This window comes from Macaca nemestrina, unplaced genomic scaffold (assembly GCF_043159975.1).
Source record: "Macaca nemestrina isolate mMacNem1 unplaced genomic scaffold, mMacNem.hap1 Scaffold_531, whole genome shotgun sequence".
Lineage (NCBI taxonomy): Eukaryota > Metazoa > Chordata > Mammalia > Primates > Cercopithecidae > Macaca > Macaca nemestrina.
This window is the reverse complement of record NW_027257707.1, coordinates 21,570-48,826: the sequence shown is the minus strand read 5'-3', so window position 1 is coordinate 48,826 and position 27,257 is coordinate 21,570. Positions and strand designations below refer to the sequence as shown.

Below are 27,257 nucleotides of genomic sequence, written 5' to 3'. Positions count from 1 at the left end.
CCACCAAGTCCAGCTAATTTTTTAAAAAACATTTTCACAGACATGAGGTCTGCCTTTGTTGCCCAGGCTAGTCTTGAACTCCAGGCTTCAAGGGATCCTCCTCCTTCAGTCTTATTATTGCATTTTTTCTTCACCATCATGCTGTAAGAGTGCCTGGGGGTAGGTGCTCCAAACAGTAGCAATGTAGCAGCCTCCACTCATAGGTGACAACGAGACTCAGTGTAGACAGCAACTTCTCAAAGGTCACACAGCTGGAGGGTGGCTGAGCCAGGATGAAGACCTAGGACTCTAAAGCTGGTGCGCCAGTAAATGAGAAAATCTCTGGGGGTTCAGGATAGCTTCCTCCCAAGAAATCTTTCTCCAAAGGTTCTAAAAACAATGACAGATCCATCTTTCATAAAGCAAACAAAACTAGCAGCCCCTTCATTTTGGGGCGCAGGGGGAGGGACAGGATAAAGGTTAGATAAGCTCCAGGGCATCCCATTTTAATCCTACATATTTATAAGGCAATTGCCAGCACAGCACCCCAAACCTAAAGAACCATACACAGCTGTCTCCGTGGGGCATGGCGTGTTCCTGGATGTAAAGATTTTCCTATGTGTGCTTACAGGCCAGTGGCATCATTCTCAGTCACAGGTTAAAGGGCAGCTAGACACCACCGTGAGAATCTGCTGAGCTTTCCAACTAGTTTATCTGTTGTTTGCAGTGAAAGATGCCCTGAAAAGAAGGGGTGTTGGTGGCAAGAGTTCTGATTTGAGGTCCCCTGATCCTGGCACCATCTCCTTCCCCAGTCGCAGGAATCAGGAGACTCCATCTGTAAACACAGGCTCAAGCTATGTCTCCCAGCCCCCTCTTTCAACCAGGTGCCACCCTCTGCTTCTCTTCCATAGACAGCCTAGAGCTGCCACATTCCCTTAGGATCTGTGCCCTCGGGCGTGGCTTAATTTTTTCCTCTCCAGAGGCCGGCAAAGCCTAACTCGTTACTGGATGCCAGTTCCTTTGCCTGACTTTCAGTGACTCCTACCTTACCCTGGGGTTTTCTGTTTCTTGTCTCAGCACTAACATTTCTCATTCCTCCACAAGATGAATTGCTCACTCCAGCCAACTGAAGCATGCTCCTCTTCACACAGGTAACTCTAGGCACATGGTTGGTGCAAAAAAAAAAAACAAACAAACAAACATTATGTCAATTTCATTGATGAACAAAAGTGCGGGCTCCACAGCAAAGTCAACTTGATAGTGCCTGGGCCTCTGAGTTCAAGAGCCTTCTATACAAAGGGCTCCGAGCTGAAACATGAGCATGGACACATATGCCTCCCTCTCGGTCTGATGAGATCATTAGGATTCTTCGTTGTTGTCCCTGAGCATTTTCCTGCCTCATTAATGCACGTGTAGCCAACACAATAATAATCATAGCTAATAACCGCTAAAGCTGAGGACTTTCCTGAGCCAGGCAGTGGCTTTAAAAACTTTCAAGTTTTCACACAGACTCTCATTGAATAATTTGTTTTTCACATCGAGAAACTGAGACTTACTATCACATTTGGGATTAAGTTTAAAAAAAAAAAAAAGAGAGAGAGAGAAACTGACACTTAAAGCTGTCAAGTATTTCACAGCCAGCAAGTGGCTAAGTTGGAACTTGAACCCAGGCAGTCCAACCCTGGGATCCTGTGCCCTTACCCATGATCCAGTGTTGGCTACAGGAAACTAAAGTGTACACGTTTTCAACTATAGTTTAAATGGGTCACATATGTTTCCTATATTTTCCCTAGGTGACTTTCAGTTTGGGGGTATTCTACTTACACAATCTCTGGAGCTAGATATTAACTGAGAACAAATAGAAACTAATGAACTCTGAAAAACATAAAACATGAGCAACATGATGTCACCGCAAAAGACAAATCAGCACACAGCCTTCCTGTAACTGCATTTTGCTAACAGTCCACGAACTAATCATCAGCCTGAACTCAGCAGTGCTCTGTTCCCTTGGGAGATGGACAGACACACGCAAACACACACTCACACACCATTGGGAGACACACACACAACCCACCCCCCCTTGGGAGACACACACACACACACACACACACACACAGACTTACAGAGTTGGTGGTTGTGTCGCCCTGAGCCTCCTGTCAGCCAGTGTGAGGAAGGGACCAGATGGGTCAGGCAGAAAGGTGCTGGGTCAAGGGAGGAGGGGGCAGCCGGGGGCGCGCGCACGCTCCGGACTCGTGCACCCGCCAAAACGGATGCGCGCGGGGCACGCCGGGTTGAAGGGTGAAGGGCGAGGGGCGACGGGGACAGGGACGGGGACGCGGGCAGCCCTTTCCCAGGCGGTAGCGGGGGCGGTGGTGCTGTTGCCCTTTTAAGCTGCGGCTTGACAGGAGCGGCGCCTCCCGTCGGTGGATGGGTTACAATGGGAGCAGCTCCACAGGCCTCCACACAGCTCCCGCCAAGGCCACCTCCGTGCCCCCTTGCCATTTTCCAGCCGCGCTCCCAGGAGGCTGGAGGAGGCGGGGAGAGGCGGAGCTGGGAGAGCTCTGCAGGGCGGCCCCGCGGGTGGTCGCGGCCGTGACAGCGGCTCCGGAGAGTCTCCCGTTCCGCGCCCCTCCCGCCGGAGATGAGGGGAAGATGTCCGTGTCCCGGCTCAAGGCCAAACTGAAGTTGCTGGCATCTGTCTTCCACAAGAACCAGGAGCCCGCAGCCGCCGGCTCACGCTCCACAGCAACATGACGGTGAGGCGCCCTGCCGAGGCCTCGCGGGGCAGGGTGAGGGCGGAGAGGGGGCGCTTGGAGTCCCGGAACAAACGGGTGCCTGCCCGGGAGAGACCCCGGTTCCCCGCCCCTTTCTCCCGCGACTAGCCCGGCCCGCCCGCGGGACGGAGGGAGGCTTGGGTGGGAGGAGGCGGAGGCCGCGTCTCTCCGGCTCCTGGCGGGGGGCAGGCTGGGGGCTGCCGGCCCCTCTCCGCCCCTGTCACCGCGCCCAGAGGTGGGAGCCCGTGGTGGCCAGAGCCTTCTTGAGAGCCAGGGTCGCCCGAGTCAGCCGGCCTGCTCCGGGGACCGCGACAGGGCGGTGCAGAGCGGCTCTGGCGTTTTTTGAGCCCGGGCGGGGAAGGGGAAAGGCCTTTAAGCTTTTCGGTGTTTCGGCCGGGCGCAGTGGCTCACCGTAATCCCAGCACGTTGGGAGGCCCAGGCGGTCAGGAGTTGGAGACCAGCCTGGCCAACGTGGTGAAACCCTGTCTCTACTAAAATATACAAAAAGTAGCCGGCGTGGTGACAGGTGACTTAATCCCGGCTCCTTGGGAGGCAGAGGCAGGAGAATCCTTTGAACCCGGAAGGCAGAGGTTGCCGTGAACCGAGATCGAGCCCTTGCACTCAAACTTGGGGGATAAGAGGGAGAGTTCGCTCAAAAACAGTTTTCTTTTTCTTTTGTTTTTTTGTTTCTTTTGAGACAGGGTCTTACTCTGTCACCCAGGCTGGAGTGCAGTGGCGCGATCTTGGCTCACTGCAGCCTATGTCTCTTGACAGTCCACGGGTTAAAGCGATTCTCCTGCATCAACCTCCTGAGTAGCTGGGATTACAGGCGCCGGCCACCACGCCTGGCTAACTTTTGTGTCTTTAGTAGAGACGGGGTTTTACCGTGTTGGCCAGGCTGGTCCCAAACTCCTGACCTCAAATGACCCTCCTCTGCCTCCCAAAATGCTGGGATTCCTTCAACCCAATCAAGTTGACACTCAGTATTAACCATCACACGTGTCTTCAGAATTGTCACTCTTTTCTGCTGGGGCCTCCCTCTCCTGGTTTGCAGACTCATGCTCATCCTGTGGCACCAGGGTGGGGAGATGCTGGCAGGAGAGCTTTCTAGCTCCTGAGTTAAAAGGCAGAGATGGTGTCTCTTTCAAGATTTTGCTGCTGTGTTGAGTTATATCAAAAACATTGTCTTTTTTCTCTGGTTTTCACACTCATAGTAAGAGGCCATCAAGACAGGCTTCCTATATCGGAGGGTGATCCTTACCAACAGTAGCTGGGAGAAGTACAGTAAAGAATGTTAGATTGGGCCGGGCGCGGTGGCTCAAGCCTGTAATCCCAGCACTTTGGGAGGCCGAGACGGGCGGATCACTAGGTCAGGAGATCGAGACCATCCTGGCTAACACGGCGAAACCCCGACTCTACTAAAAACACAAAAAATTAGCCGGGCGAGGTGGCAGCGCCTGTGGTCCCAGCTACTCGGGAGGCTGAGGCAGGAGAATGGCGGGAACCCGGGAGGCGGAGCTTGCAGTGAGCTGAAATCTGGCCACTGCACTCCAGCCTGGGTAACAGAGCGAGACTCCGTCTCAAAAAAAAAAAAAAAAAAAAGGAATGTTAGATTGTTCTGGAAAAAAGTGGTCCCTCCATTATTTGGATTGGGTCTGTGGCTTTGTCAAGCCCAGCAGTCTGATTCCATCTGCTTTGTGTCTTCCAGCATGTCCCTGTGATTTTGGTTCACTCAGGGTATTCTCCTTGTATGTGTTATTTTTCTGCTGCTGCGGCAGACTTATTCTTTTTAATAAAATACTGTCATTTTGATGGGATTTTGGAAAGAGGACCAGGCCACATCCTGAAAAGAAATTCATCTTAGGATTTCACAACCCTAACTCACTTTTTGTTTTGATTAAATTACTTACCCTTTTTGAGGGGTGGGGGCTCAGCTTTGTCGTTTGTAAAATGAAAGAGAGTAACTGGGCTGATGGTTACAGACATGGATGCATGTCAGAATCACCTCAGAGAGTTTTTTAAAAACAGATTCTCCCCGGCACTTTGGGAGGCAGAGGTGGGCAGATCATGAGGTCAAGAGATCGAGACCATCCTGGTCAACATGGTGAAACTCTGTCTCTACTAAAAATACAAAAATTAGCTGGGGGTGGTGGCAGGCGCCTGTAGTCCCAGCTACTCGGGAGGCTGAGGCAGGAGAATCGCTTCAACCCAGGAGGCAGAGGTTGCAGCGAGCCGAGATCCTACCACTGCCCTCCAGCCTGGTGAGAGAGCAAGACTCCTTTACAAACAACAACAACAACAACCAGGAAAACAGATTCTCTGGGTAGGCTTTGAAATGAGCATTTCAAAAATGCTCTTTCAATCACTGATGCAAGCAAAGTCTTTGGAACTGCTAGGCTAAGTATATATTCTTTAGATACTCAAAATATAACAATTTAGGGAAAGGAAGAAGGTGTGAATTACGTGTTGGAAGCTGCTGCTCGCTTCCTTTTTCCATTTAGATTTTAGAAGACAAAGAATGTCTAAAGAGATGCAGATTTAAAGGAAATACAAGTTAATTCTGCATGGGTATGTTTATCTACATGGCATTCTCCAGCTCACTGATCCAGAAGAGTTCTAACACCCTCTGTGATCATGGGTTTGTTTTTCTTAAGTATTCCTCTATCAGAGTATCTGAGAACAGATGCTTAGAAAGTGCTGAGACCTTTGTTGGTCTTACTGGATCTCCGGATCCTAGTTTCTTGATATGTTACATATTCTGGGTTCTAACCTGAACTGGCCTTCATGATTAAAGATGCATTTATATACTGTACACTGGCCAGGAAGCTTATCTTTTGAAATTTGTCCAAACTGGGTATGAAGGCCCTTCCTAAAACCCCATTAAATTCATTTCTAAACTCGATGATCGTCAATTGTGTCAGTTGGTATATTCTGTCTTGTAGAGAGGTATTTTGTAGTAAATAACTTGTTTTTAAAACTAAAATTTGCCTTTTAGTGAGGTGGTAATCATTTCATAATTCTTAGTTTTGTGAAGTGTCTATAAATCACACATCTGATCTTTTAAAATGAAAGGCAATTGAATTTATGTAATGATTCAGGCTTTTCAAAGTTAAAAAGGTAGTTATTTTAAGGAATGGATAATTGATTATATTTATTTTTTATAAAATAAGTTATTGATCTTATACACATAGCCATGTAAGTAAAATGTTTTCTTATTTTAAATTAGATTCTGTTTTAACGTTGTTTTCAGTTTTGCTTTATATTTGACTTATATATTTTATATTTATCTTTGATTGCTTTTTTTATTCCTAATTCTTCTATTTTCTGTTCCGTTTTTAAAAGCTGATGACTGTTGTTTGTCAAACCAGAGTTGGATTTAAAAATAAACATTTAATGTTAATAAGCTCTCTGGTAGCGGCACTGCAGTGACAGATGGTTGACAGTTTGTCCCTAAAGCTATGGCACCAGTCTCCTAATGGACTTAGCCTGTATTCAGCCTGTGTAACCCTGGCAGATTCTTTCTCTGTTTCAGAATGGGACAACAGAGGAAGTGACTTCAGAGGAAGAGGAAGAAGAGGAGATGGCTGAAGTAGGATAAGAACGACATTTCATAAATGTCATTTTTGATTTGAGTAATTCCATGAATCTCCTTTGTAAACTACTATTAATGTGCAATAATTGAAAGCACATTGTATTTGGAATGGAATATAATTTCTCAACTCCGACACTACCTCTAACCGATGACACGCCTTTGAGCAAATGCTTTATATGAATTCTTTGGATTTGATTTCATGGAAAACAAAAGTCCTTAACTTTTACCACCAAAGTTGTGTTTATATTTAATACTAATCAGTCCTTAACATGCATTCGGTTATTTTTAGGAAGAGGAACTACTACGTTTAAAAAATGTTATGTTTGCATAAAAGGAGAATTTGAGAACATGTTAGGGACTATTCACCAGAAGTAGTGAAACTGTCTCTTGTTGAAAAACCATCACGGAATTTTCTCTCAGTCTGTTTTATGCTGCTATAACAGAATACCAGAGACTGGGTGATTTATACAGAACAGACATTTATTTTCTAACAGTTCTGGAGACTGGGAAGTCCAAGATGAAAATACCAACATTTAATGTCTGAAGGCCTTCTTGTGGCATCCTCCCATGGTAGAAGGCAGAAGGGCAGGAGAGCAAGCTAGTCCCATGTGTGAAGCCTCATTCATCACGGCCTTAATCCCATTAAGGAGGAAGGAGCCCTGTTGGCCTGATCTCCTCTTAAAGGTCCTACCTCTTAATATCATCACATTAGAAACACCTGAATTTTGGAGGGAACACATACAAATGGTAAAAAATTTAGTAGAGCAAATTCCAATGACATTGAGCCTAGGCCAGTTGTCAGTTCTGGGTATAATTTCAGATGTTTTCAGGCTCTGAAGCTTTGCATTTACATTAAAACCTTGGAACAAAGATCTTTGTCTCTGCATTGACCAAATAGAAGGCATGTGAATTTTATGGTCTTGATTGTTTTAAAATACATTTTCTGTTTGGGGTCTTACAATTAATTCAGACTTTCATTTTCTTAGTTTGGAAATTATTAATCTAAAATATACTTTAGAGTGCTTCAGAACTGAAGAAGTAGTGTTGTGGACTTGTTGTTGTTTGTTTGTTTGAGACAGGGTCTCGCTGTCACCCAGGCTGGAGTGCAGTAGCGTGGTCACGGCTCATTGCAACATTGAACTCCCAGGTTCAAGCAATCCTCCGGAGTAACTGGGATTAACGGCAGGTGCCCCACGTCCAGCTAATTTTGTGTGTGTGTGTGTGGAGTCTGAGTCTCGTTCTGTTGCCCAGGCTGGTCTTGAACTCCTGGCCTCAAGTGATCCAGCACCTCGGCCTCCCAAAGTGCTGGGATTACAGGTGTGAGCCACTGTGCCTGGCTGTAGGCTTGTTTTATGAGTCTGGGAGGAAAGTACTTCTTAGAATTGTCCAATTAGAATGAGAATTTATTTCAATGTTTTTATACAGTTTAGCTGAGGTGGAATAAACTGCATGAAAACGTTAAACTTTTTCCGTGGGTCACGCGGCCACTGTACTAAAGATCATGAACCCTTTTGTTTTCCCCTCACAAGATAATGAACAAGGGACCGCAACTTTGAGGGAAATCTAGAAAGGTAAGAGACTAGACGTTGGAGATGTCAGATTAGGACAGGTGAAAAGCAGATATGCTAGGCTCCTGAGAGAACATGGGAACAGGCCCAGAACAACCTTGGACATGGTGTGTTTGGGTGCATTGGATGCTTTTCTTTTGAGAAGGAAAGTTGATGTGTTGAAGTCATGGAAAGCAAGATTGGCCAGAAAAGGCAGATGGTTAAAAGTCTTGAATTCGAGATAGGCATGTGTTTCTATTTGGTGTGATTATTGATATGAAGACCTTGAGCAGCGAATAGTGTGCTGAGGATATTGTTTTAGAAATATGTGTTGAATTCTGTTTGCGATGTGCTGATTAATACTTAGGTGGAGAAGTTTTGTGTGGATGGGAACATGACTGAGGTTGAAGGTATAGGAGGAAATACAGACCAAAGTCATTTTGTGAGCATGGGAGGAAAACAAGCATAGGATAGAAAGTCAGGGCTGAAAGGTGCACACAGGGAGAAGGGAGCTTCATGACATATGGAGTCATGGGCAGAGTTTGAGTGGAGGTAGTCAGTAACCTGCTCTAGAAATCAGTGAATTAACAGGCTTGGGAAAAAAAAGAATCGAAATGAGTATAAACTACTTCTTTAGAGTATTTGGCATTTGAAGTGGAAAAATAATTTAATTGAAAAAAGGATTTTTAAAAATCTGCATATATTTGTATATGTGTAAGAACAGATAGTATGGGAAGGGAGGGAACAGAATGATGTGAATAAAGATGTTGTTCTGGGGGGTACTGTTCAAATTCTTTTTAAATTATTATTATTTTTTGAGATAGGGTCTCTGTTACCCATGCTGGAGTGCAGTGGCATGACCATAGCTTGCTGCAGCCTCAAACATTTGGGCCCAAAGGAGCCCTCTATTTCAACCTCCTGAGCACCTGAAATCAAATTCTTTTTCTGACTCATTTTTTTGGTTATTAACGTCAATAGATGCTTTCTATATAAAACCATAAACTGAAATTAGGGAAAGCACCAAAAGTCTCCAGAGATAACAACTATAATTAATTGAAACGAACATTTCAATATAAGTTCTTCTGGTCTTTTTCTGTGCATATTTCAGCATAATTGAAATTCTTTCTACTCCTTTGTGTATTCCATTTTTCATTTCAAAGTTTTTTGATACAGGAGAAATTATGCTGTGTTGGTATTTCAGTGGCCTCTTAATAGTTCATGGAATTGAGTTAACTGTTTTGCTATTTTTGCACATGCAGATTTTGTCTGTGCTTTTGTGGTTGCAAGGTTGCAATAGGTATCCTTATGCCTAAATTTGTGTTTACATCTTAGACTAGTTTCTTGGAATACAATTCTAGAAGTCGAGTTTCTGGAACAAACTATGAACAGTTAAGGTTCTTGACACCTGCTGCTAAACTGTCTCAAAGGTTCCTCTTAAGAGGAGATTTAAAAGATGCCTTGGCTGGGCGTGGTGGCTCATGCCAGGAATTCCAGCACTTTGGGAGACCAAGGTGGGCAGATCACTTGAGGTCAGAACTTTGAGACCAGCCTGGCCAACATGGTGAACCCTGTCTCTACTAAAAAGATAAACAAATTAGCTGAGCGTGGTGGTGTAGGTCTGAAACTCAGCTGCTCGGGAGACTGAGACATGAGATTCACTTGAACCTGGGAGGCAGAATTTGCAGTGAGCAGAGATCACCCCACTATACTCCCGCCTCGGTGACAGAGTAAGACTCTATTAAAAAAAAGGAATAATAAAGAAGTAAATAAAGAAATGATGGCTTATTTAGTAATAGTTATGACTTTGTAAAGCTTTTAAATCTGCTTTACACAGAGTCTAGCTTTTAAATAACATATAGTGTATAAAAGGTAGGAGCCTCATGAATGGAATGTGTGGGCTTTTTCTCTCTCCCCATAGGGTAGATATATTCTGTTTCTTGTCCCCCATTGAATCAAGAATAATTTAACTTTTGCATAAGAAAGTGCTGAAGAAAAATAGGTTGAATAAGCTAACATTTTTCTTCTTTTTGCAGGATATAGAAGACTGAGATCACTGTGAGATGAAAGAAGAGCCTATTAGTGGGAAAAAGTTGGAGGATGAAGGAATTGAAAAAGAAAATTTGGCAATATTAGAGAAAATTAGGAAGACTGAAAGGCAAGACCATTTGAATGTGTAAGTGTGTATAAATAGCTAGAGCCTGGACTTTTTGGTTAAGTCATTATAGTTAATACCTGGCAATTCGTGAACCTGCCGAATTCAGCTGCTCTCCTCCTCCATTCCTGCCTTAGTGGTAGATTCAGTCATCTGTTTATTGGTTTGGAGACAGGGTCTTGCTCTGTCGCCTGGGCTAGAGTGCAGTGGCACAATCGTAGTTCACTGTAGCCTTGATGTCTCAGGCTCCAGCGATCCTCCTGCCTCAGCCTCCCAAGTGTCTTGGACTGTACGCATGTGCCACCACACCAGGCTTTTTTTTTTATTTTTAGTGGAGATGAGGTCTCACTGTGTTGACCATGCTGCTCTGGAACACCTGAGTTCAAGCGATCCTCCTACCTCGGCCTGCCAAAGTGCCAGGATTACAGGCATGAGCCACCGTGCCTCGCCACGGTCATACATTTTCTTGCCCAAGGTTATCTTTCTCATCTAAGAATAGCCACTTTTTACCCTGTTCATCTGCTCTTCACATCCTGGAACCACCTGCTGATCCCTGTGTATGCTCCTTTCCAGCCTGTTTATGCTGTTTTCTCTGCTTACCTTCCTTCTGTGGCATCTGTATACTGACATTCATTCTCTTCTACAAAATGACTCAAATTATTTCTCCTTCAGGAAGCTGACTTTGGTCCATCCTGCTCTGACCAAACCAAAAGTTATTCTTCTCTTTTTACTTAACATCTCTTTTATATGAAGCGGCAGGATGTGAAAGGAATATTGAGTTTGGTGACAAACATACCTTTTTTGGTTTCACTTTGCTTAACTGTGAAATATGGATAGACAGTACATACCTTTTGGATGACTGCTATGAAAAATAGATGAGAATGATGTGTGTATGTACATGAAGCGCTCAGACAGAGTAGGGAAACGTCAGATGATAGTCTGAACACTTACTACTTCCTGTCTTCTATTAGAGCTATTTACCAACTCCATGAAAGCCGAGGACAAGTTACTTTGTCTTGGGCACAGGTTCTCCAAAACAGGGAATGAATTGTTAGGCCAGTAGATGCCAAGTGTTGAAACCAGATAAATTACTATCCCTCCTTCAGTCTTAGTTGTATATCAATGTAATTAATAATTTTTCATAGAGGAAAGATATTTAGACAATTTCTCATATCTTGATTATTTAAAAAACTAACTGTAGCATTTGAATTAATGTTACTGTACTTTCTGTGTCTTGTAATCGATTCTAGTTTGAGTTATCTTCAAAACAAGTGTAAATTATTGAACACTTTTGCATGACCCATACTATGCCAAGTACTTTATACTTTATATATCTTCTGATTTAGTCTTCATAGCCGCTGTGTGAAATAGGTGCTCTTCATATTTTAGGGATGGGAGAAACTTCTCATATTTTATAGATGGGAAATGAGCTCATGGTTACATAGCTAGAAAGTAATACCTTTGTAAACTTGATTTATATTCTTTTTCAGAGTATAGTGCAGTCTTTAAAACCTTTAGTTTCACATGACCAAAAAGTAGTTCCATTTCTATTTAGTCTTAGGATAAGATATCAATATGTTTTCCTCTTTAGAGAAGTCCCCGCACTGAAAAACTGAGACCAGTTGCATGTAGGCACACATGGTTCTCAGAGTCTCCATGTGTGAACTAGACCGTCTGTGTAATATTCTCACTTGTAGTCTTATGGATGGAAGTCTTTTTTAGTTAGTAATGTGTCACCTTGAGTATCTTCAAGTATTTTCAGAAATTGCTGGGATTTGGAATAGACTCATACTGAATTCTCTGCTATCGTAGAGTCCATGGTAGTTGGAACATGTTGGTTAGAGTTTTTCAGATGATAAGAAACAAGAAAGTTATCAGACTTGTGTCTAGTTTTATATTCTGTTGAAAGTTCATAATGCTTCATTTAATTGGACTTTTTTTTTTACTTCTTAAAATGTTGAGTGATGATCCATGCTTATTGCAATCTTTTTCGTTTTTTTTCTTTTGAGATGGAGTCTCGCTCTGTGGCCCAGGCCAGAGTGCAGTGGTGCCATCTCAGTTCATTGCTACCTCCACCTCCCAGGTTCAAGAGATTCTCCTGCCTCAACCTCCCGAGTTGCTGGGACTACAGGCACGTGCAACCATGCCCGGCTACCTTTTGTATTTTTTTGGTAGAGATGGGGTTTCATCTTGTCCCCCTGACTGGTTTCAAACTCCTGACTTCAAGTGATCCACCCTCCTTGGCCTCCCAAAATGCTGGGAATGCAGGTGTGAGCCACCATGCCCGGCTACTGTAATCTTTTATATCAGGTTGAAATACTTTAAATCTTAAAATTAGTTGGCTCAGTAGACCCTGGTGAAAAGCGACTTTTATGTTTCAGGCTGCTGTGTCTGGGTCAGTGCAAGCTTCAGATAGACTTATGAAAGAGCTCAGGGACATTTACAGATCACAGAGTTACACGACAGGGAAGGATCTCTAAATCCCTGCTCTTCTTCTTATTCGTTTGCTCTTTTCTGTTGTCAGATTATGAATGTCATTTCTTAAAAGTGGACTAAAATGGAAATGTTTACTAGCTTTATTTTGTGAAATTCAAAGGCAACCAAGTTCCAAAAGATGTAGAGGGTAAGACAGGATGAGTTTGCTTGTTTTTTGGATTTAAAGAAATGTTTTTATAGCTCCATCAGAATTGTTTTTGTCATTTTCCTGATAGAGTGAACTCTTACATGATTTCTATCTTCTAGCAAAAAGCTCAAGCTTGAGCAATATTGCTTGGAAAGTAAATGAGAGTAATACATTTCGTTATACAGAGAATGATTGCCAAGTTGACTTTTATGACTTTTCCCCCAGTTTTGAAAGCAAAACAATCAACTCTTATTGTAGAGAAGGTTATGTTATGACTTTTAAAATATATAGGTGGAGTACACCTATAGTCCCAGCTCCTAGGGGTGCTGGGAGTCTGAGGCAGGAAGATCGTTTGAGCTTGGAGAGGTCAAGGCTGCAATGCGCTGTGATTCCACCATTATATTGCAGCCTGGGTGACAGAGCGAGACACCCTGTCTCTTAAAACGAAACAAAACAAAAAAAAGGGAGGGGGTGGGGGTGGAAATCGTATTGGACATGTATGTATAGGACAGTTGTGGGAAAATACCGATTTTTTAGTGATTTAACTTTTCATGGTTCTATCCATGGAAGATTGTTCTCCTCGAACCCCTTGGCTAATAATACAAGTTTAGGAAAGCATATTAAACTTCTTTTAAATTCTTGAGAAAATTACATACATGTGACTGTTTTGCTTTAGAATGACTGCAAACTCTGAACCCCCTTATTAGATCTGATTTAGGCTATTGTCATCTCTTCTGGACATTTATTTTAAAGGAACTGGAAGCTATAGTGGCCTCTATTTTTCCTGGGAATATAGAGCAGCTTAAGATCTTCTCTTTCTGGAACTTACCCTAGGTGCTCTATTATAACTTTCAGACGGGTTCATTTTTGAATTAGTTGAAAAAAAAATCTTTTTGTTTGAACTGTTTTTTGTTTTGGGATTCTTAGGGTTGACCCTGATAGTCCTTTGCACAGTGATCTTCAGATCTTAAAAGAAAAAGAAGGCATAGGAGATATTTTGCTGAACTTACCTTTTAAGGTAAGAAAATTGTTAGGGGACTCTATATTTTTCTAATGGGGGTGTATATTTGTACAAGTGTTTGGGAAACAATTTGGTAAAGTGGAAAATACTCATATACTATGGTTCAGGAATTTTGTGGATATATACTCCACAAGAAAGGAGTACGTAGGCACCAGGAGACAGGAATGTTCAGAGCAGCATCTTTTATAATAGCCCCAAACAGAAAATGAAGAACTGCAGTATTCATAAAATGGCTTACAGCTGAGTGGGACCAGCTGGGCGAACTTTGAACACTATGTTAAGCAAAAGACACCAGACCCACAAAATCTATTTTGTACAATTTCCTCTATATAGAGCTCAAAAATAGGCAAAACTAATGTTGGCTTGGGCGTACATTCTTAGTAGAGGCAATATCACCTGCAGTGGAGTGAAAATTGGTCCTTAGAGTGAAAGAAAATCTTACCTATTATAATGGTCTGCTGCCTTCCAAAGGATCATATAACATAAACCAACATACAATATATCTGTGGTGTTGAAATTCCACCACAGGAGCATGGGGTAGAATTAGGAAGAAAACTTCTAAAAAGGCTTCTTAGGGGTACTAAAATGAAAAGAAAACTGAGAAACACTTATTTCTGGATTCATACTTGAGCAGTAAAACTATCAAGAACAAAGAGGTGATTCCCTAGAGGTTGGGGTAAGGAGTCCATCCAGGCGAGAGGTAAGGAGGCGTGACCTGAAAGGCACATCTGTGGGCTTCTTGGATACTGGTTGGAATATGTTTCTGGACCAGGTTGGTGGCTACATGGGAAAATAGTTTACAATAACTTGTTAAGGTATACTTTAAGGTGTATTTCTTGTACTTTTCTGAATGTATGTGTTATATTTAATAAAGTATTTTTAAGATGCTAAAAATAAAGGTTACAAAGTAATAATAGTGGGATCTAGAAGAAATGTTAATGATCTAATACGGAATCTAGATGGGATGTAATGGTTTAAAATCTATGGCTATATGAGGTATTTTGATGAAAAAAACAGACATAAAACAATACTTTGTTGTATTTACTCTAAGGATGGTAGTAGTTTTCCAACAGCTTCGAACTTAGCTTTTTGTGTATATTTTTGCTTGAGGATATATCTTATGATTGAACTTTCTTGAAATGACCCTAATGTCAGTATTTTCTCTCACTTTTGTTGTCATAGAAACTATTGTGGTTGTCAACTGGATTGTCTTCCTAAAGTATGAATCCGTTATATATTGACTGAAGTTGCTAATGGCTACTTCTTTACGGATTCATGTGGGGGAATGCATGAAGCACACAGGCCTAAAACGAAAAACAAAACACAAAAACACCAGGAACGTATCTTTCTTTTTTAAAACATTAAATCATACGTCCATATGCCCAACACCAAACTGAAGAAATGGAACCTTTGGCTGGGCTTGGTGGCTTATGCCTGTAATCCTAGCACTTTGGGAGGCCAAGTCAGGCAGATCACCTGAGGTCGGGAGATTGAGAGCAACCTGGCCGACGTGGTAAAACCTCGTCTCTACTAAAAATACAAAACAATTAGCTGGGCGTGGTGCGGGCGCCTGTAATGTAAGCCCTGCTTTGTGGGAGACTGAGGTGGGAGAATCACTTGAACCCAGGAGGCAGAGGTTGCAGTGGGCCGAGGTTGTGCCATTGCACTCCATCTTTGATGACAAAATATACACACACACACACACACACACACACACACACACACACAAAAGAAATAGAACCTTATCGGTACCTGTAGCTCCCTTTGTGCCCCTCCCTTGTCACGTCCTCTGTGGGAGGTATCTTCAAGGGAATATGAAATCTTGACCAGGAAACTGGAGGATTCGTGACTACAGGTGTTGTTTTCATTATTTTTTCCTACTCTAGCTAGAACTTCAGGGAGGGGACGATCTGGTAGGTAAATGACTGAAATTCTATTGGATTTGTGTTTGTGGCCCATGGCTCCTGATACCAGAAAGAAAGGCCTTTTTCTGGGGTTGGAGTATTTCTTAAGAGTCCTGGTAAGAATGTGATTGCCTTGAGCTAATTGACCTTCTGAAGAGGACCTTAAACTGAATTGCCAAGTTATTAGTATCGGGATTCACAGACTTTGGAGAATAGCAGGTATGACTCGGAAAGATGTACAGGAAGGAGCCAGAACAATATATATTTATAGTCTCTGATGTCCACAGTGACAACTTGAGTGTCATGAATACTAAGCAAAATGGAACTGGAGATAAACTATAACACAAAGATGGGAGTGAGGGCAGGAGGGAATGCGACCTCGTCAGCTACTTGGTAAATCCGACTTGCTGTGCTTTTTAAGGAAGTTGTCTTCTGTTGTTACAGGCAACATCAGAATTACTGAATTGAATTCTGAGGTAGTATTTTAAGAAGGGTCTATTTAGATAAGTTTAGGTTCATTTAGAGAATAAACTAGGATTGGAAAGAAATTCATTCTAGTCCATGACCTAGGATACCTGGTGAAATTGTGGATTTGGAGAGGAAAATATGGGGGTTCATGATAGCTTGTCTTCAACTGTTTGAAGGAGTATGTATATGGAGGCTTTAGTTTTTATTTGTTTTTGGTGAAGACCGAGCATAAAACTAGAACTAGTAAGTCAGATTACAAAGAGGTGATTTTCTACCCAATATAAGGAAGTGACTTGTAACTATTTAGACCCATCTAGTGATGTAGCCTTTGAAAAAAAGAATGTTCTTCATCCTTAAGTAAAGCTTACAAGGCTGAGATGTTAAATAGGAAGTCAGATAGCTTCATGAGATTCTTGTAGAGCCTGAGAGTCTGGTTCAGAGTTAATATATACAAAGGTAACTCAAACTTCCTTTGAACAGTCACCCTCAGCCTTTTTTTCCCCCTTCCTGAAGAACTCTTTTTATTTCTCTAAGATCTGGATTCTTGAGTTCCAGGGTACAGTTTATGGAATAGAGTCCCCAGGTTTTGATGTAGAAGAGTTACTCTGAACAGTTTAAAATGAATTCATTCACCCATAATCAATTCAGGTGTTCTATAGTCACTCCCTAGGGATTCACATATTTAAAGATCTAAATAATAGGAGGTTAAATGAAGTTGTACTTTACCAAGCTTTACATCAACCTCTATACTTTTCATTCTGTCTGTTAAATTATAGATAAAAGTGAGCTACTTCATTTGAAAGTAGATTATAATCATGGTCATTAAGTTGGTATCTTGTGTCATTAAGTTGGTATGTTGTGGATAATCTTACATTTCTATTGTAAGTTAGAAAAAGATTTCCTCTTATCTTTCATCTTCTGTCTCATCTTCCTCTCTTCATATATTTTTATCAAGTCTGATGATGTTTGTGTTTTAATTGGGCCAATTAGTTATTGCTGATAGTTGGGTTCGAGTCTACCATCTTATCGATGAGTCATTCCTATTAGTTTTTCTTGCTTTGTGCTCCATGTTGTCTTTCTTTTAGATTTTTTGATGACTCTAGTTTTCTGCCTCTGTCAGCGTAGTTCTTATTCTTCTTCATTACCCTATAGTTACAATATGTCCTTGATGTGTGAAAGTCTAACATAAACTTGTAGATTCATATTTTTTTCCTTTTCCTTGTCAATACAAGAACCTTAGCACACTGTGAGTTCATGTCCTCCCTCCCAAATATGTGCTGCTGTTTTCATATGTTTCACGTCTATACTTATCTAAAACCCTACACATAATTATATAATTAGTCAATATTCACTTAGATTTACATGCATATTTGCTCTTTTTCATGCTCTTTAGTCTCCACATTTTCATCGAGGATCCTCTTTCTCCTCTGAAACTATCCTTTAATACTTCCTTTAGTGTGAGTCTGCAGATAGAAAAATTCCTTTATTTTTTATTTTATTGTCAAAGAGTATTTTCATTAAGTGTAAGTTTGTAGGTTGGCAGTTTCCTTTATTCGGCACCTTGAAGATATGATTCTCATATGCTAGCTTCCGTGTTTCTCTTGAGGTGTTTTTTGTGGTTAAATCTTGTGGTCTTTGATCAGTCTTGGAAAATTCTCTGCAACTGTATCTTCAGCTATTGCTTCTGTCCCATTCTTTTTTTTCTTCCAGGGCTCTACGTATGTTATAAACTTTTCAATATGTTGCCTTTTGTTTTCTCTATTTTCTACATTTTTGTCTTTCTGACCTTTTTCCAGTTTATTGAATCTCTCTTCTGCTAGGTTCCTGCTGTGGTTAAACTTATCCATTAAGTTATTAATTTCAGTTGTGATAGTTCTAAATTGCAGAATTTCATATGGTTCATTTTTATAATTGGCATTTCTCTGCCAGGTTTTCAGTCTTGTCCTGTGGTTCGTTGCTCATGTTCAGCAGAGTTATTTTAAAGTGTGTCTGCTAACTCTGTTATCTCCATCGCTTGTGGTTTTGTGTCTGTTGTTTACTTCTCTTGTTTTCTGTTATGTCATCTTTCCGTCTCATGTGGCTTTTTATTTTTAGTGATAGACATTATATATGAAAAATGGTAGTACTAATTTGAAGCCTTGGATGATATTCTTCTCCAGAGAGGATTTACATTTGCCCCTGAAACGGGCTTGGAAAGTAGCAACCCAGGACTGTCTTATCCAATCAGGGACTGAGATAATTCAAGCTGGCCTCATTCCCTCTCAGGGCAATTTGCAGTTTGTTCTTCAGGTTCCCAACCTAAGGAGTGGGAGACTTACTTAGCAGGGCCTCTCCTCCGTGGATGCTGAGCTCCAATGTGTATCTCCCTGTGAGCTCTGTGAGGCTGTGAGTTCTAGCTCAGCTTGTTAACCTCTTCTTTGTCTCTTCTGTCATTGGAAGAAAACCTAAGGGGGAAAAGAAGACCCTGTTCTCTGGTGTTGCCTTTTCTCAGCCCTGTAATCGTTACGTTTTGTCCACCTTTCTAGTTCTCAGTCAGAAGACTGATCTAAGTTACCTAGTCTGTCATTATTGGAATGGTTCCTTTATATAGTTCTATTGAAGTGGAACCCCTTCCTGTGTTTTGTAAGTTTACCAAAACAGTGTTCTGCTTGGACCTGATTTTAACTTCATTTTTATTTGCTTTAGTTTTCTTTCATTTGGTTTGTGGTGCCAATCTTACCTTTGTGACTCTCACCTATTGTCTGATAATGATGTACATATTCTTTATAGATTCTTTTAAAATCTTCTAAATAGTATAGCATTAAGGATGTTCTTAAAATTAATTAAACTTACTTATTTGCTTTTTAGGATAACTTTCATTTGATCCTCCATTTGTGTGAGTGGTGTTACCTGTTCTCGCAGGAGGGAAAGTGTTAAGTGTTGACTTTAATTTTTTTTTAATTTTTGTATAGAGATGAGGTCTCACTATGTTGCCCTGGCTGTTCTTGAACTGCTGGGCTCAAGCGATCCTCCCACCTTATCCTCCCAAAGTGCTGGGATGACAGGCGTGAGCCGCTGTGCCTGGCCTATGTTTTGTTTTTTCATTTTTAATAAAGTGTGCACTAGAATTCATTTGGAGAGACAGTCCCAGAGTTTCTGATTCAATAGGTCTGTGGTGGGACCTGAGCATTTACGTTCTTTAGAAGTTCCCAGGTGAAGTTGATGCTGTTGTTCTGGGGCCCACATCCGGAACCGTCATCAAGCATTATGTTGCTGATAGATAGGGCTTTTAGTGACTCAACACACACACACATATACATATTTATACATACATACATATATATACACATACTCTTTTATCATAAAAACCAAGTATTTCTCAATGTAAATTGTGATTGAGGGTTTAGAGAATGTTACGATTACCGAGTGTTCCCCACGTGCCTGTGATCCTAATTAGTACTTCTAGGAATAATTATGGGCAATCTCATGGATGTATGGAGCTGGCTACTTATTGTTAGAGGTGATAGTTACAGTTTAGTATTATCCAATGGTAATTGTCTTGCAGTTTGACTGAAGTTTCTGTTGCTTCTTTTCTGTGGCTGGAAGTCTTACAGAAGTAGGGAAAAGATCACACTTTGCTAGGTTAGTTATGAAATGTTCCGTAGACCCTCAAAGTATGAGCAATCTAAAGTAACTTGAGGATTTTCAAACACTCAGCTGACTAATTCTACTATGTGACATAATCCACATTATGGTGATTAAAATCTAAATATACCCCACCCTTACTTTGATGATTTATATGTTTGAGGTAGTAATAATTGCATTTAGATTAAAAATATGAGCAACCACTTCAGACTTCAGAACTTTCTCCAGAAGAGCTTTGTTCCTACCGTTATTTTTAGTTATATTTGCTTTACATACTTATATATGTGTTTTGGGGGCTAACATCCTGTGAAGAATCATTTCTGTATAATCAGAATTTGTATTAACTGTGGTGTTGATACTACAGAATAGTTATCTGGACATGATATCCATCTGTAAAAGCTCAGAGAAACAAAAAGAGTGTTGTTGTTGTTTTATTAAAAACCCTTAGTATTACATATGGATGTGTTGAGCTCATTTTGAGTTCTATCACACAGTAAAGTAATATTGTTTTATGTATTTATTCATTCACTCATTCACTGAGGCAGAGTCTTGCTGTGTTGCCCAGGCTGAAGCGAGTGCTACAATCACAGCTCAGTGGAACCTCTGCCTCCGGGGCTCAAGCCATCCTCCCACCTCATCCTCCTGAGCAGCTGGGACCACAGGCATGTGCCACCACACCCAGCTAATTTTTGTATTTTTGATAGACACAGGGTTTTTCCATGTTGCTCATATTGGTCTTAAACTCCCGGGCTAAAGCGATCCACTCCGCTCAGACTCACAAAGTATTACGATTACAGGTCTGAGCAACTTACGCGGCCCAATAATCTTTGTTAAATTTTTTCATTTATTTATGTATCTTTTGCTGTTGCTTTTCTGTTTTTCTTTTAATTTTTAAATTAAAAGATTGTACAATATTGTTTTTTAAGAGTTTACTTACCTGATACCTGCAGCCTAATCTTTGCCATATCTCCCAAAATGTTCTATGAGTGCCAGTATAGTGATATGTTAGTACATATTTCTTTTCTGGGGATTTCAAGGTTTGCGGGAAGCCAGGATCAAAATGTCTTTTACCGAAGGACTTCTTGGAGCCTTGAGGCTATTTTCTGTTCTTCCCAAATTTGTTTAATAATGTACCTGACAGCATCTCAGAGGATGGTGTCCTCTGGCTTACTCCCTTGGAAATGCTGCTCTGTTGGAAATCCTGAGTTCTGAGTGATTCCCGTGTGTTTTCTGCTGCAGAGCAGAAAATGCTGAAGTGATCCCTTAGTGGGCAGATGTTAGAGGTCTCCTTTTGACAGGTTGTTACGAAATTGATCACAAATATACTATTAGCGTGAGTGGAAGTCCTTGGTTGGGTGTGAAGCAGAATTATTTAATATTGTGTACTGTTTTATTGTGTTACCTTTAAAGCTTCTCTAGACTGTTTTGGTTTAGGCAGTAAAATTGCTATAAAAAGTACTTTTCTTGGCGCAGAACCTCATAGTCAGTTTTGGATGTTGAATGTTAGGTTACCCAGCGAAATACTTACGTATACAAAATAAACACAAGGCTGAAAAATACTAAATGTTTAACCCTTGTGTCTCTTGATCACCACACCAGCCTTTTACTTGCCACCAAGCCATAGTTCTTTTGTTTTTTCATAGTTGAATGTCAAAATGTCTTTTTAATGAAGCCCTTACTGATTGGGGAGAAAAGACATAAGTATTGTGCTTTAGTTTTATGTGACGGTTTATAAAATTGTATATGTTGACTCAGTATTCCCATAAGCACGGGAAAAGGAAGACAGGTCATTTTATGTACAGAATCTCATTTGAGAGGAAAAAAAAAATGATCGAACAAAAGATTTGGACAAAAATCTGCAAATTCAGAATAAATGTATGAAAACATTTTCAAATGTGATTATAAAATGGACGAGTATAGCTTTTCAACATTTTGTTGTAAGAATCACAAGAATGTAAGTTTATGATCTTAGTATACCACCTAGAATCAAGACAAATACTTGAAGTTATGAATCATGACATTTTTAATTTCAAAATCCATTCCATAGTTTCTTCACTGATTCTTTTTTGCCACAGTGTGTTATGGTCCTTGTTATTTGGATGAATAATTTGAATACTAAGTCAGCTTGTGACCTCCCCAAATAAATCTTCTGATTTGTAGTAAAGTGTTTTTCATTATACCAAATGCCAGCTATATAAGAGGAGATTAAAAGTACTAAGTATTCTAAGTACTCCATTGATTACCAAATGCTAACCATGGACCTGGCACGGTGGCTCACGCCTGTAATCCCAGCACTTTGGGAGACCGAGGTGGGCAGATCACTTGAGGTAAGGAGTTCGAGACCAGCCTGGCCAAGATGCAAAACCCCATCTCCATCAAAAATACAAAAAATTAGCCAGATGTGGTGGCACATAACTGTAATCCCAGCTACTCAGGAGGCTGGGGCAGGAGAATCACTTCAACTCAGGAGACAGAGGTTGCAGTGAGTCGAGATTGCACTACCACGCTGCAGCCGGGGTGACAAGATAAACTCCATGTAAAAAGAAAGAAAAAGAAAAGCTAAGCGTGGACGTAATTTCTTTGAGGTTTAAAGCTGCAAAGAGTTACTCTTCATGAAGTAGGTTGCATCCCAGCTGGGCAATGAAATGTGAGTGGGGTTTGGTCAGCTGGTGGAAGTTGAAGGAAAATTATTAACGTAGGTGACAGGTTAACACAATCAGGTGTCTAGGAAAGAGAATGAGAGATTCAGAGTGTAAGACACCAGTTGAAGCTATAACACAAGGAGGACAAGATTCATGTTGAAGGTTTGTAGGAAATAGTGCTGGCGTAATATCTTGTACTCAAACAGTTCTGTGGGTTGGTGACAGATCTTTTTTTTTTTTTTCTTTTTTCTGGTAGGTCAACTATTATGCCTGAATATTCATCTATCTATGTAACTGGTTGAGAAATAGGGGAGTAACAGTAAAGAAACTGTCTTACAATAAATCTGGTGGCAGCAGAAGAGAATATGAGACACATTGCCCTCACAGAGCCTTGAAGAGTGTGACAGTAGTTGAGGGCCACGCTGTTGTCTTAGAGTGAAGGGAGGAGAACCTACGTTGGTTTGGTAGTCATGGAGGTGGAAGGAGGAATGAAATGTGAAAGCCCATTGGCAGCAGAATCAAAATGGCTTGGTCTTTGTAGTCCACTATTAAGTGAGGAGGAGGAATTATTGGCTGACTTAGGAAGAAGTAAAAAATGTGAAACACCAATAAAATGCAAAGCTTGTGATTTTAGTCAGGGTAAAACTTAAGCATTGTGTGATTCTAGATAGATTATTCAGCAGTTTTGTTCCATGTATTTTATATCCCATATTTTCTAGCTATGACCCTATTTCTTTATTTCTTGACATAGCCAAACATTTTCCCAACTGACAGCCTTATTGTGATACAGTTTTTATGTGATAAGCCTAACCCTTCAAGTGTACAGTTCAGTGGTTTTTAGTATATTCAGAGTTATGCAACCATTACCACTACCTAATTTCAGAACATTTTCATCTCCCTAAAAAGAAATCCCGTACCCATCAGTAGTCATGTACCTGTCTCCCGCATGCTTCATCCTAGCAACCTGTGATCTAATTTCTATCTCTGTAGTTTTGCCTGTCCTGGACATTTCATATAAATAGAATCATACAAAACGTGGCATTTTGTGACTGACTTTTCTTTACAGTGATTATAAATCAAATGCCTGAAGAGGCTAAGCCTAGGATAGTGTTTGCTGTACAACTTTGACAACTGAACTTTTTTATAGTTGAAAATATGACTGTGTCTGTATATGTGGCATATTATCTTAGATGACCCTTACTTGGATTATTAAGAATTTTTTCTCCTAGTGTTCTTGAACTGTCTCAATATTCAGCAGGAAACCTTTGGAGACAAAGAGCAGTAAGAATGTGGAACACATATTGACAAAATGAAGATAATTTAATACAGTAGTAGAGTCGACCACTTTCCAGTGTCGCTGCTGCTGACACTGTGTGTTAAGAAAAGTTTACTGACCTTACTTTTGGTGGAGGTGCTAGAACTACTTCTGTCTTGTGTTCAGATTTCAACAAACCTTTGCATAGGTATTATGTGGTTGTACAAATGTACTTTGTTTTGACCAGAAAATGCAAAAACTTCCTTTCTTCCCACTTTCTGAGACTCTGCAACCTTAAAAGAAGAGTGGAGTGCTTTAAAGGAAAGGTGGTGGTGGCTGGGTAGTGAGTAACAATGTCTACTGTATACTTCCTTTCCCAAAACAAGTCCCTGTCTACTGTCAGAGTTTCCAAAATGTGAAGATCAACTGTGGTGTTCACTAATTAAAGATCAAGTGTGGTGTTAACTCATTAACTCCTGACTAGACTTGGAGTGGTTGTGGAAGCAAAATCTCAGTGAAGGCCTGGATGTTCTAATTCTGTTAAATCAGTGAGTGCACATTCTATACAATACTCTTTTAGTCCAGTGGCAGATTTAAGCAGTGGGAGATAGATTTCTATGTTTCAGAAATGAAATACACAAAGAATCAACATTTTTAATCCCGTGATACTTTACATGAGTTTAATGTTTTGGAGAGTTTATCTTTCAGATTTTCTTTCCTTTCCATTAAACTGTTACTTTCAAAAGTCCCAGAGTTTGGGGAAAGCAAGTGGGAAAGACACTGGCTTGGATTCTCCAGGATAAGGGAGTGAAGAGGACTTCTTTCCCTCATTTTATTATTGAATAATGTCATCATAACAATTATGAAGGTGAATGGTCTACAGTAGAAGTTTTTAGATGGCTTCTCTGCAAAACAATTTGGTTTAGTCAACACAAGGATGCCTTTGGTTAGCTGGAATGGAAGATGTGCAGGCTAGAGTGCTCTTGGCAGGTTTTTGGGGGGAGAAATACAGAGTTTGGAAGGGTAGGAAGCAGAAGGAATGTCAGGCAAGGGAAATGTGTGGGCAGAGCCCCAGAGGGCAGAACAGGTTGTGGAGGACTTGATGTCCACATAGACCTAATCAGTGGTCTTAGCTTTTGTGTTTTCAAAATTACCACAGTTTGTGTTCTAAAACTGTCATTGCCTTGATTTTCTCTTAGGCATGCTATCTGTGTATTTTGAAATATAAAATAACATTAAAGGAGAAATGAAATGATTTTATTTCAGAAAGAGTTAAAAGGATAAAACATATTGATCTAAATAAGTTTCTAATGGGAGATTTGGTACCTCCCCAGAAGTTATGTTTAGTTCAGAGAATAGTCTTCAGACATGGAAAGGACTTGAGCAGTCCCAGAGAGGAGCTACATGGTCTGAACCATTTGATTCTCACAAAAGAATGGGGAAAAACAATTCCTACCATGAAGCAATGCAGATGTTCATATTTTGGATCGGGTAAGCTCAGTGCCATTGTCAGAGGAAAAACTCTTGGCCATCACAGGATGGGAGAGAAAGTTGCAGTTGTAAAGAATACTCAAATGCCATTTAAGGAAACGGGTTCTTCTGCCCCTATGCTTTGGAATATTTATGGCTAAGTTCTTCATTTTTGACACCATAAAAATTTCAAAGTGTTCTGTTCTAAGAGCCATTTCAAACAATTGACTAGAATTTCAGAGCAAGTACATGACAGTTGAAACATTAGAATTTTTAAATTGCCCTTAATCCTATATCCCTAACAAGTATGCTCACGCTTGCATGTTCTCGTCTCATCTTTACTGTGTGCATACTTTCTTAGTAATGGCACGTAGAAACTGTTCAAGCACGAATAATTATCGTGATAATTTTTTCTGTTTCCTTTTCTCTTTTCAAGGTATGTATTGGGTGGAGGAGCATTATGTATGGAACTTCTCACAAAACAGGTGATTATTTTCTTATAATATTCAATTTTTGCTCTCAATAGAGTGTTTCGGTTATGGGAAGTTAGGTTGTCAGTAGAAGGTTCTCTTAAAAAAATTTTGGTGTTTTTTATTTTTATTTTTTTTTATTTTCTTACCTCCTACTTTCAAGAATGAAAAAGGTCAACCAGTAAAATGAGATTGTACGTGGTGCTGAATCTATGCTAGGATCGGCATTGAGAGCGACCTTTATTTAAAGTTCTAATTTGCTCACGTTGGGCACTTAGAACGTCAGTTTGTTGTTTTTTGTGAGATTTTGGAAATGGTCCAATTTTACTTTTTGCCCTTGTCTCCAGGCTTTTTAACACTGATCTGCTGCTGTTGAGGTGCATGCCATCTTGTTAGGCCTTCTCAAGTGGGAATCAGGAATGCTGCTGTGTTCCAGAGACGTTTTGTTCTTCCTGTAGGGCTGAAGCAGTGCCTACTCAATAGAACCGGTCATCGTGCAAAGAAATGCCACCTGACTCAAAGGCAAAGCCAGAGTGCAGCTTGGCGCAAAGAAGGTATGTTATTAAGAATTTTAAAGAAACCATAAGAGATATTTTATATTTGTGAGCCTTCTTTCTGTCTTGACTTAATTCTTTTTGAGAGAATTCATTTCATTTTCCTTCGGTTTGTTTTCTTCTTGTTATAAAGATGATCTATAGAAAATATAGAAGTATAAGAAAATTAAAGATACTAACTGATAATCACTTAATGATTTAGTATCTGCTTGTTTAGTCTTTGTTATATTTACTGTAGGCAAACATGGCTACAGTTGTAAATTTATTATCGCTATGTATACCCTAGTAAGTTAAAAGTTTTATGTACTCTGAAGATTTTCAAAATTGAGTTCATGTTATAGAATTAATTCCCGATGAACTTTTCTGTGCTAGGCACTAGTCTTTTTAATTATTTCTTTATTCATTTATTGATTTATTTTTCCTTTTTTTCCCCTCTGCGCCTATTCTTACCAAGTCCTTTTATTTGTTACTTTTTATTAACTCTTTCGATCCTCTTAATAACTTAAAAAGAGGGTATTACTAATATCTGCATCTTGTAGATGAGGTAACTGAAGGTAGGTAACTAGTCCAGGGTCACAGGTGGCAGAGCAAGGATTAAAACCAGACAATCTGGCAGCCCAAGGCCCAACCAAGAGGAGCTGAGAGCCTGCACGGGGCAGAAGGATGTTGATGAGGCTGGTTTGCTGTTTAGTTAACATGAAACGCAGGCTGTAACCTTAATTCTAGGACATTACCAAGAAAGCCTTCCAACGCCATAGCTTTTTTTACCATGACCATGACTTTTAGCAAGAATTTGTGGTTTAAAGACAACATGGTGCCCTGAGAAGCTTCCGTTCACTCTTACGGAGGGACTGGTAGTTGAGCTAAATAGTCAAATACTGGAGCACACAGCCTTTAGGGGAGCTTCTGACCTATTTCTATGGTCAGGAAAGACACCTGTCTTTCCCTGCTGCCCAGAGCCTCCAGTTATTCACCTTCAGAGTTTAATCTTCTGTGATGACATTCAGATGAGAGATCTGTTTTGTCTTTTCCAGGGTAAGAGGAAGGGAGTCACCACCTATACTAAGCAGTCTAGTCTTCTGTGTATAAATGAGCAGGGTTGGGCAGCCAAATTTGAGAACCTTGTGTAATCCTGACATTCTCCAAGATAATCCAATGGGATGTCAGGATTAGGCATGGTGG

General features: G+C 40.6%; 1 long non-coding RNA gene across 1 annotated transcript; it reads left to right on the top strand.

The window, feature by feature from the left end:
- Positions 1 to 2,543: 2,543 nt before the first annotated feature.
- Positions 2,544 to 26,078, top strand: LOC139361500 (uncharacterized). The gene is made up of 5 exons (XR_011619056.1): positions 2,544 to 2,735; positions 6,286 to 6,342; positions 9,926 to 10,065; positions 25,488 to 25,536; positions 25,980 to 26,078. It is a non-coding gene; the product is annotated as an uncharacterized lncRNA (long non-coding RNA).
- The last annotated feature ends 1,179 nt before the right edge of the window (positions 26,079 to 27,257 follow it).